Raw genomic sequence first — 12,330 nt, 5'->3', positions numbered from 1 at the left:
CTTGTTAGTTTGGCGTTAATAGCCTATTGAAAATAATATATGTGCGGAATTAGATGTTAAGACCATTATTTCTAATTTTGTGAATATGAAATCAAAAACTCTAAAATTTTAATTTAAAAAATTTCAAGTATATTTATGTAATTTAATTTATTTTCTGTTATTCTGTAAAGATGTTATTTTTTTTTGAATACTTATATTAAATGTTCTAATTATTTCTGAATTCTTTTCTTATTTTCTCATCTATTTAGTTTCTTTTATTTTCCTAAAAGATAGTTCCACTTGTAAAAAGTTTTTAATAATTTTTATAAGTTACTAAGGATTTACTAACTTCTAAAATGAAAGAATTTTTTTAAACTTTAGTTCAAATAAATTTTAACTTTAATTAAAATTCATTTTAATTCGCGTCGGTGAGAAGGATTCGGGTGGGTGAGAAGGCTATAATCCCTGTATCATTATATTCAACGATTAAAGTGAAGTGGCTTTGTCAAAATTTGCTTTAACTTTTAAGAATTTTTTGAATATTCGGGTTTTTAACAATTATCCTGCCTAGTCAACACCCCCGGTTCGTTACATTTAGCAAACCAACGTGTGGCTGTTCTGTCAAAATTTATTTAAGAAATTTTAAATAATTTAAATTTTTATTATCATAAAAGAACCACACACGCCTGGATCGTTACAGGGGCGCTTAGATAGAAATTGCATGCTGGCACCAAAGACTCTAGCACCGGTTCTGTTTGTACCATAGGCACAAATGTCTCATTGTCCAGTTCCCCATTCTGATATTTGCCCACATCACTCTACTTGAAATTGCCTTTCATTCAAGAAGATTAGCCTCATATTCAGTGTTGAGTACTATGGCTGTTCCTTCTTTTCCTTGATTGTCATTGCCTTAATATAACATTTTGTATTTGTTGCTCTGAAAGATGTCACCAGTTTTTGTCTTTTTTGTTTCAGTCATCCCTATTATGTCCATCTGATACTTATCCAATTCCTCAGCTAGCTCTATTTCTTTGCCATTCAGGCTTCTTATATTGATAATACAGATCTTGAAATCTTGTGATGTTGAGTTGGGGTGGGTTTTAGAATTTGTTCCAGTAACTAACTTTGTGCTGTTTGTTCTGGTTCTGTAGCAAAAACAACGGAGCCTTGTTTAACCAGAATTTCATTCCTGCTGGGTGACGCCCCAGCCGGAATGAAATTCTGTTGTGTTGTACCATCATTTTATTTGTGGTTTAAGTCAATCAATAAGAATACAATTTGGTTGGCTAAATTCCAAATTGCCAGCTCATCCTCATTCGTTCAGTATCCAGGTAGATACCTAACAGGGTGCACCACAAGAGAGTGAGGATTTGACATTAGGTCAGAAGCCCTGGTCGGTTCTCCTCATTCCTTTAAAGGCTACGTGGAGGTCTCCTTTCGGTTTGTACAGCTTTGACCCTTAAACACCCCCATAAATATTTATTTATTGAATAAATGTTTTAGAGAGATTCTGGTATTGAAACCACATGTTTTTTAAATACAAACATGATACATGTGAACAGGATACGTGAAAAATCCGACAAGTTTTGTAAGTATGACTTGCATCTCATTAGATGTTTCCAACTGTAACATTGAAAAAATTTAAACATTCGTTACTGAATGGTTGTTGGAACATTGTTATTTGTTATCACGTTCTGTGCTTCACATGTGTTATGTCCGAGATCTGAGGAAGTTAGATTATTTTATGAATGCAGACCACACTTAGTGTAATATCAAACCTTGGTTTTTGTTGCACTGTGTAGGAATTCTAATCATTTTTGCCACTTCCTTGAATTTCCTTGTGAAACAGTTTTTATCGATATATGAAATGATCGTTTTTTTTTTCCAAAGTACTTTATGGCCAGTGGAAGTTGAAAGCTAGGCCTTATTTGTGTTCTCTTCTTTTTTCTACATCTTTTTTATGTTCTGTCATATGGATTTCTCCTGACCTCGTCTGTCCTATGTAACAAATTCCACAAGAACAACAGATTTGATAGACTCCTGGTTTTTTTATGGGATGGTGCGAAGGGTTCGATGGATGTAGGAATCTTGATATTTTTTCTAAAGTTAGAAAAGCTACTTTTTAGTTGTATTTGCAGAACAATGTCGTAGAAAAAAGAAGAGAACACAAATCAGGCCTAGCTTTCCTGAAGTACTTTAGGAAAAACGATCATGTCATATATTGATAAAAACTGTTTCACAAGGATATTCAAGGAAGCAGAAAAAATGCTTAGAATTCCTATACAGTGCAACAAAAACCAAGGTTTGATATTACACCAAGTGTGGTCAGCATTCATAAAAAATTTAACTTCCTCAGATCTCGGACATAACGCACCTGAAGCACAGAACGTGATAACAAATAACAATGTTCCAGCAAACATTCAGTAACAAATGTTTCAATTTTTTCAATGTTACAGTTAGATGTTTCTAATGGACTATGAATTTAATCTTTGTTAGTTGTGTTTAACTTTTCTTTTTATACACCAATGCCCCTGATGTAAGTTGTACGTATCATGTTCGTATTTAATAAATATGTGGTCTCAATAATACTGGAATCTATCTCTCGAACTACTGAACCACAGAAACCTTTGCACGCGAATAAATGTTTTACCTGGTACACTCAATAGGGAAGTTCTATAATTCTCAGATTCACAGTCCCTTTTTATAGATGAGAACTATGAGATCTCAGTGTCATTCATCAAAAATTCATATTTCTATCCGGGCATTCTCAATTATGCAGTGTAGCCACCATAAAACTTCCATTTTTTATTTATTTATTTATTTTTTTATAACACACAATCCTTGGAGAATTCTTCATGGGAATTTGCAGGTTTGGTGAGTCAGCAGTCTGTAAAAAGTACCTTGGCCCCCGATTACTTCAGTTGCCATAAGTTTAGCAGAAATGGGAAATATAAGGGAATGCGGATGACAGTTTTGTTGAACAACGTGCATGGAAATATGTAGAAAATGCACAATGTGGAAACTGACCATCTCTGAGACAGGTGGCTGAAGAGCGTGAGAGAGGGAGAGAGAGAGGGGTCATCAGCTAACTAAACTACTCTTTTCTGAACAGCATGAAGAATTTTTATAGAGATTTCAATATGCACCATTCCTAATACAAAATCAGTATTCCAGGAATTATGTGGATTTAAGATTTGTAAAAAAAAAAGATGCTATGGAAGTTATTTCAGCAAAAAGACAAAACTGTGTTTTGGAATTAGTGAAGGTGACTTAAGTTGTTTTTGTCCCATTGAAGTTTCACTGATGTGTGGATCAGTGTTTAGGATCTTGTAGATGAAGCATGAGATGTTTGAGTGCTGTCATGAAAATGGTGGTAGTTTGAGGTCATTGAGAGCAGATCATTTGTTATGTATATGAGAAAGAAGGTAGGTGATGAATCCTGAGGAACACTTGTATAAATAGGAAAATCTGAAGAAAGGACACCCTCTACCATTACACACTTATTGAATGACCTAAGAGAAGACTAGGAATCTAATTACAAATGGTCCAAAGCAGACCATAAGATAGCAGTTTGCTGAGATATCCGTAATGCCAGACCCTATTAATCATCATCAAATTCCTGATATGTATCCTCGGGAGGGGTACAGGATATTATGATAATACCACATGAAAAAGTTACATCATTACTAACTTCCAATCAACAATTTTTCTCTAAATTAATCTGTTATCTGTCAAGATTCCAACATTATAAGATCTTATTTATGTCTTCTGAGACACTTTTTATTATATCAACCCACCTGTCAATCTGGCAAAGAACACTTGTTTTGCTAATCATTCCTTTTCAATTCTATTTAAGTGACCATACCATCTGAGATTAGCTCTGCTAACACATACACATTCCTGAATACTAACATTGGCAAGTTCTTTTCTAATATCCTCATTTTTTAATACTGTACTGCCATTGATAACCATCTGTTCATGCCATTAATCTTTCAAAGAATTCTCATATCTGCAATATCCAGTCTGTGATTAAGTGTCTTTATTTCTAACCCAGCTCTCAGATCCATAAGTTAAAATTGGTTTGAACACTGTCTTATATACAACTAATTTAGTGTTTTGACTAATTTCTTTCTTATTCTATATACATTTATTCAGCTTCCTACCATACCAGCTTTACTAATTCTGTTGTCTATTTCCATATTTAATTTACCATCTTCGCTAAAAATTGTTCCTAAATAGCTGAAATGTTTTACTTGTTCTATAGGATCTCCATTCAAGATACAGTTGATGTTTTCACTGTTCTGCCTATTTTCATTGTCTTTGGTATGAAAATCAGCAATAAAAAGACATTTATTACAACAGTTATTCAATTCTGAAGAAATGAAATCCAGTGCATCTTTCAGACTTGTACTGGATTTCATTTCTGATATGAGATATAATACCACTTTCGTTCATAATGTGATCCATATAGATAATGAATAACAGCACATTTAATGTGCACCCTTTCTGCACACCTGGACAAACAATCTTTTTGTCTCTCCAATTTTAATTGCTGACTTAAAACTTAAACATTGAGTATTGCTTGATATAATGTCCCATTTATACCATATAATTGTAGCATTTTGAAGAGCTTTCCTCTTGGCACCTCGTCATGCCTTTTTCAAAATCTACAAAATTTAAATACAAATCCTTGTTATATTTCAAAGATTTCTCAACTATTTGTCTTAAGGTGAAAATTTGCTCCTGACAACCTCTATTTGACCTGAATCCAGTTTTTTCTTCACCATGTTTCTCTTCCACAATTTTTTTTAGCCATTTCTCAAGTGTATTTGCATAAATCTTACCAGGAATATTCAGCCAGGGAAAGCTCTGCAATTCTCAGTCAGTTTTCTCTTTTTATAGATGAGTATTACAAGAGCTCTACTCCAATTGTCCCGAATTCAACTCTCTGAACAGGCCTTTCGAATTATGTAGTGCAGCAACTGTAAACTTTTATACCTCCATATTTGAGCATTCTGGTCAAATTTTATCTACTCCAGCTGCCTTCCCACATTTCAGAATTTCAATGGTGTTTTCTGCTTCAAGCTTTCAGAGTAATTACTCCAGATATCTAGAATATCTTTATCTTCAATTTTCATGTCAACTTTATCATCTCTGATTCCTTTTACAATACTTTTGTTCATTTCTGATTTCCCCCTCCCAATAGGCTCCAGAATATTTTCCTGTCTTCCTGATATTTATTTTTTATGTTCTTGCCAAAGTCTTCCCATCTCTTTTGTTTAGCTAGTTTTATACAGTGCTTTGCTTTCTTACAATTTTCTCTGTATTCGTTAAGAGCACAAACTGACTTGCCAGGGATGTTCAATATGTTCTTTTCCTTGACTGCCTCTTTAACTTCTGAGTCCACCACGGAGTTCTGATTTTTTTTATCCTTACAGACAACCTCAACATTTTCTTCAGGGCAAACCACTGAATCTCCAAGGTTGATTGGTTTCTTTTCAAACTCTTTTATTTTTCTTGAATGATGTTTGTGTATTTGAGTCTACAGTTCACCTCTGAAAGCTGCTCAACTTTGATCAATATTAAAACTTTCTTACACGCTCGTCAATATGATCATTTTATCCTGCTCATAACTAAGTAGTGATTATTTCCTATTTTAAATCCTCTATTGATGACTTAGTCCATTATTTTAGACAACACTGGGGTGAGAAGTAGGTCAGCAATTTGATGTAGATATGTATTCTTTTCTTTTTTTTATTTTAAATTGATTATATGTGGGCTTACTTTCATACTGTAGAAAGGATGCTAGCTAAATATAGTGGATAGGCAATGAAGAACAAATGTTAGTTCAAGAGCACATTTCTTGAATGCAGTTAGTGGGGTACCATCAGGATCAGCCTTTTTTTAGTATGCAGGTTGTTCAAGATGCTGCTGATGTTTTTCTGGCAAAAGATCCCAGTAGGCATGCAATGTAATGCTCCAGGTAAACGCAGTGATTTGCCTTGTCTGTGCAGGAGTTGAATGAAAAGATTGATGCCAGGAGCTTTGTATTTAGGTGATGTTGCAATATTATCATTTGGGAGTGAGAGAAGTGGAAACACAGCTGGAGAGAAATTACACCTAATATCTTTTCCGAGGATCAGAAAGCAAAACTGCCATTTCTCAGGCTGTGAGGTTTCTATTTTCTACATTCAGCTCTTTCAGAGTCAGTCCTGTTAATGGTTTTGAAAGTGTTGCAGGCTTCAGGGGAGCTTTTTTGTCTTAAGCCACAGGCCACAAGTTTTCAGTGAGAGAGAGTACTTTGCCACACTTTCGGAAAACTATAGTTTAGATATGTGTTTTGGGAATTTTGAACAGAGTGGGGAATGAAGGTTTTCATTCTAGCATGGATAATTACTCTAACAAGATCACAACAGTATTTGGATCTAGAGAACGAAAAGAGTAGTCTGACCATGGAATGAGATGTGAAGTCTCGGAGATCTTTCCTCTTAGTGGTGTTGTGCTAAAAGTACACAGGGTTGTGAATGTTTGGTAGTGGCATTCCACAAGAGATGGAAACTGAATGAGATTGTTATCTTGAATTACCAGGATGACTGGTCATCAGTATAGTATACCTGGAAGGATAACTGGTTAAGAAAAGATCCAGTGTTGGGTGAGTGGAAATGATTGTATGGAATTTGGTTGAGAGATGAACAGTTGACTCTAGTTCATGTAGATACCTCACTTTCTTTGTCAGCGTGGTTATTGGAATTGGGAAAAAAGAAGCTGGTTGAAGTTGTGGACATTAAAGTCACCAAGCAAGATGACTTCACTTTAGCGAAATTTGGAAATCATCTTCAAGGATAACAAGTTATAGATGTCAGTGATTTTCAGCATTGGAGAATATCAGATAGCAGGTGAATGATACATGACGAAGCATCTGCAGAACAAGGAATATCACTTTGAGCAAAAGTACAAGTACACCCTTTGTGGCAGAGATTTTGAGTTTGGCAGAAAATAGATCATGTTTGCAGGTGCCCCATCATTTGGGTAGACGTTTATACCACTATTGTTGGAGTGAACGTGGAAAAAATTTTTTGTTCAGATTTTCGAATTTAATTTTTGAGAATTTTGGGTGTATGAGAAGAGGAGGAGGGTTAAGGGAGATCAGCTTTTTTTAACTGCAGTGACACTGTACTTCTTTCGATTTGCTGTCATGTTTATATTTCAAAGGTGAAGAGAGAGAATGAACAGGGGTGGGAGATTATACTCCTAGATATATTACCTATACAGAGAACATCCAGTCTCCATTAAAGATACCAAGAAATTTTATACTTGGTTTTAAGTCCTTTTCCCAAGGAAGCAAAACAAAGTTTTGCATGTAAAATATATTCACGTCTGAGCTACTTGTATATAGAGGCTAATGACTTCATATCACTTGCCTTAGTATGTATTCCATAATGAAAAGCACACCCCCTTTCGGACGTGTATAATACATGCATTATATAGACGTGAATATATTTCATGTGCAAAATTTTGTTTGCTTCCTTGGGAAAAGGATTAAAACAAAGTATAAAATTTCTTGTTATCTTTAACATATAATAAACCCAAGGCAAAAAAAATACTTTCTATATCCAGTCTCCATGGCATAAGATGACTTTCACAGTGTCTCTCACGTACTGTTAGTCTCTCATCTGGCATGATTTGGCAGCATAGATAACACTGACCATTCTGGTTGAATATTATGTATTCCAGCTGCCTTTCACATTTTCAGCTTCTGATGGCCTTTTCTACCTCTGATTACATTCCTATATGATCTCTGATTCCTTTTTATAGTATTCTCACCTCCATTATGAAGATTTTTCAATACCCTCCACAACAGCTGCTTTCACAAGATTTGTCTTCTGTATTTTACCAGTCTACCCATGACTTTTGTTTAGCTATTTTTACACACAGCTTAATTTGTGTGTGTGTGTGTGTTCTCTAAGGCATCTTCCAATTAAGATCTTTCGATATGTTTTCTTTAACTTGCATCCATTTTAGATTTTTCTGCCTTTGCAAAAAATTTCATCACTTACCTCCCTGGTAGAATCGATCACTGCTCTCTTCAGAGTTTGTCGCTTAGAATCCAAGGTTTGGTTCTGCTTGCAAAGTTTTTGATTTTTTTTTAAATAATATTTATGTATTCAGTTGGCAGTTAATCTCTGGCAACTGTTGAAATTTATTCTGTTTTAAAATTTTCTTATATATTTTTTTCTTTTCAATGTGATATTTAGTTTTATTTTGCTTAAAAGTAAAATGATCAATTCTGTTCTAAATTCCCTGTATACTCTTGTATCCCAAACCAATTTTATGCAAGATGGAGCATCTTCCCACATTGTGCGACCAGTACAGCAGCTTCCATGGCATCACTTAAAAGAAGAAAGAGTGATTAGTCGCTTCTTTCCGATTGCATGCCCCCCCCCCCATTACTTCATGTGATTTTTTGGTTGTGGGGTTACCTGAAGGCCAACGTCTATCATGGCAGTGTCTTGAATTTGGCTGCCGTCATAGGCCGTATCACGGCCTGTGGTGAACATTCCGTCAGACATGTTATTCTGCTGGTGAGAATGCTGTGTATTGGATGCAGTTCTCATCCATGAGAACAGTGACCACACTGAATCAGGTCCTCTTTTGCATGGGTGAATTCACTGTGCTAGAGTTGTGCAACAAGTTTGTAACAACATTTACATCCCAGTAACTGTAATATTGTAATTACTGTGATAAATTAAATTGATATTAATTGTTTTATTGATGTTTGTGTTATCATAATTGCAATACATAAAGGTAACCTTTCATTTCAGTTTAGTCTTTGTTATTCATTTGCCTGTCCATTTTAATTGATTTTTTTTAAATTTTTTTTTTACATTGTGCAGTGCATATTTGCCCAGTTGCAACTTTTTCATTGAATCCTTCCCATGTATTGATTAATCTCACTACCAAATTTGGTGACATTCCGGTTGTTAGATCGAGGTACATAATGCTCTGAATAGGGAAAGATTAATTATGGCCACCTTGTATATAAAAATGTATTTATTTATTTAGGGAATTTACTGACTGTCTATTGTTGTGCTTTTTAAAATTGATTCTTTTATTGTATTTTATTTTGTGTTCCATTGTTGTTGTACTGAAACTGCTTTGCTTAGATAAAAATCTTACAACTAATAAAGTTACTTCACGTAAGTTTGTCTTTCTTTAATTTTTTATAAACTGAAAATAAATTTTTGTTTTTGACACTTCAATTTTTGAATGCATTCACAATATTAAAAAAAAAGAAGAAGAAATGGGAAAAATATTATATAAATATTTTGGCTAGGTTATTGTTTAATTTGGAGTTATATTTTAATTTAAGATCACAAATAAAGTGTAGTATGATATATATCTTAATTTGTTTTCAGAATAATTCTTTTCAAGCTATTATAAATAGGCATCTTTTCTCTTTCATCCTTTTAATGCATGTGAAAGATTTGTCATTTTTTTTTTAGCTAGTGCTTGTAAAGTTTTCTGAAATGAACTGACCTTTTATTCTGATTTTTTTTAAGCTTAAATAATATGTTTATCCTCTTAGTTTTAAAAATACTGTATAGATTAAAATAAAATGATCAATTCTCTACTTCATAGATTATTCTTTCATTGGTGAAAATTTAGATTTTCCTGTCTCAGGCTTCTGTTTAGTCTTTGAAATGAACAATTAAGTATCAATTGTAGCCTCCATAATAAAATATCATTTGTTATGTATTATGATTATTGTTATTTATCTGTCGTCAGGTGATGTCCTAAATGAATATATAAATGAATATAGTCTCTATAGTGCAGAAATTCTCTCTCTCTCTCCTTTTGTGTGTCCAAGTAAACTTATTTTTCTTGGATACAGGAGAAACATATAAGGGATACTTGAAATAAACTGCTGAGTGTTTTCTATGCATTTTTATTTATTAAAAAGTAAGTAGAATATATGTTTACCTTGAAAAACTTTTAGATATAATCCATGTATTAAATAACTAACTAGGTCATATTTAGGATGACCATTTTTTGGTCATGCTAATCCAGGAAACATTTTCTGACAACAACCCAAAAAAAAAGAAAGTCATAATATAATATAGAAGAACAGGGATAAATACATAATTAAAAACAGTATAATATTTATCAATAGAGTAGATTTATTTCAAAAATTCATCATTTGATCCAGTTGTCTTGAAATCTACACATGAATTTGTGAAATTACATTTTATAGTTATCATAACTTTTAAAGTTTCAAGGTTCAGTTGTGATTTTTCGGCAGTCCACAAGTTGTTGATTATTGAAAATACATGTTCTGATACTGTATTTTTTTCAATGTTTCAGAAAGAAATTGTTTGTTATTATCAGATCTCTATGGAGTCAAAAGACTTATCATGGGAAGTATTTTAATTTAAAATCCTCTATAAAATATGGAGAATGGGTAGCCATTTGATACATCTGTGCTACTGAATGAGATGAATAAATATATTAAGTGTTTACTTAATGATTAGTTGATTAACCAACCTGTCAACACCCCAAATATAAGACAAATATTAAGTAACACCACTCATCTTTTGAAATCATGTTGTAGCCAATAGGTGACAGAGTTAATCGAAAGGGTGAATTATATTTATATGAAAACTGTCATAATTTGATGAATGGTGGCAAAACTGACAAGAGTAGGAGATTTAAAAAAAAAAAAAATGTAATTAGCATCTTAAATATGAGACTTTTTAAAATGCGGGTTGTTTTCTGGAGCATTTACTAACATGGGCCAAAGTACTAGAATTTGGTATGGTTGATTACCTAGTCATATTAGAACCATCTTGGCTTCTACTGAGGAAGCAAGAGTTCAGAAGCTATTATCCACATTATTAATGGTATTATTGCTTTGCTATGGTATTGCTTGAATTTCAGATGGGAATTTACGTTCTCAACAATTAGTCAACCAAGTAACCACTTCTGAATTGGAAGCAAATCCTTTTCTTTTTTTTATACATGTTTTTTTTTAATGGAATGACTTTTTTTTTACAAGATGTAAGTAAAATAGCCTAGGAATAAATTATCAGTTGGTGGAACAGTTGTGACCCATGACATCTGTAGCATGTTTTTACTTTATTTTCTCTCTTTACAACTTTGGCCCTCCATTTTGGTCTGATTGTGCAGAAATGGTTATTGGAAACTTGATTTAAGAAACAGTTTGTCATTGGTTGAACAATATGCTTTTGTAGAAGTTTCTGTAGAGAATAGGATGCCCTGCAATTTCTTACATTTTAATCTCGTTAACCTACTTTTAGCAATGTAAGAAACAACTATCTTCAAATTTGAATAAAATTGGTTAATTGTGATGCTGCATATGGAGAGAGAGTATGGAAAAAGTAACTTGCTTTTATAATTTCCCCTTTACTTTAGTCTAATTAGGCTGAACTACTCAGTGGACAGTGTTATAAACACCTATATTCCAAATTTGTTTGAAATCCATTGAATTGGTGACCTGTACAGGTGTTTGCAAATGACAACCTTTCTTCTTCATTTTTGTCTAGTTGGGCCAAAATTCTCATGAGAGGATGAACAACGTAAGAAATAACTTCTAAATTTACTTAGTCAGTTGAGTGAGTAGACTTGAGTTATTTATGGTTAAAATATCTTTTTAGGCTGAATATCTCAGGAGGACCTTCAGCCATGTAAAAAAAAAAAAAAAAAAAACCAGCTGTATATCAAATTTTGGTTGCAGTGAGTCGAATGATCCTCTAGAGGTGTCTGAGGAAAAGAAGAAAAACAATATTTTTGAGTGTTTTTTGTATTTCCAGTGTCCTTATTTTAGTTTTTTTAATTAATTGAATTTAACTTCAGATTAAGCAGGTGGTTTAAAAGACGGCCTTATTAGGCCATGACATATTTTTGTCATGCAGAAACACGAATGTGAAGTTCATCATTGAAATGACATGGTTTAAGATGGTTGATGTTCATCCACCATACCCATTTGTATGGCTGGTTAATACCTCTATACATCATCATAATACCTATGTTGAATAAAAGTGGTAGCTGATAATATTCGACTTAGAACCAGAGTTTATAACAGACTAAATTTTGGCCTTGCTGATTCTTATTACAAGAATTGTTAACTTGCCAGTACTTAGAAGAGGTCATTTGCATTGACTTTTGATCAGTAATATATCATGAATGAGCAAGATCTAAAATTCTCAGAATGAAATTCTTTTGTAAGTATACAAAGATTTTGTGTTTTATATTTGATGTATTTTTGTGTTAAGTTTGCTGAATAGCTTTCTTTAATATTTTTCTTCCCATCCTTGACATTCAAAATTGGTCTGT

General features: G+C 33.2%; 1 protein-coding gene across 2 annotated transcripts in view; it reads left to right on the top strand.

The window, feature by feature from the left end:
* Cdc42 (Cell division cycle 42) overlaps positions 1-12,330 on the top strand; it is an 80,267-nt gene that overhangs the window by 25,232 nt on the left and 42,705 nt on the right. The window lies entirely within an intron of this gene.

Source organism: Typopeltis vanoorti, chromosome 13, assembly GCF_054136105.1.
Source record: "Typopeltis vanoorti isolate ZY-2024b chromosome 13, IOZ_Tvanoo_1.0, whole genome shotgun sequence".
NCBI lineage: Eukaryota > Metazoa > Arthropoda > Arachnida > Uropygi > Thelyphonidae > Typopeltis > Typopeltis vanoorti.
The sequence above is the reverse complement of the archived record's forward strand: the minus strand, read 5'-3'. Positions and strand labels throughout refer to the sequence as shown.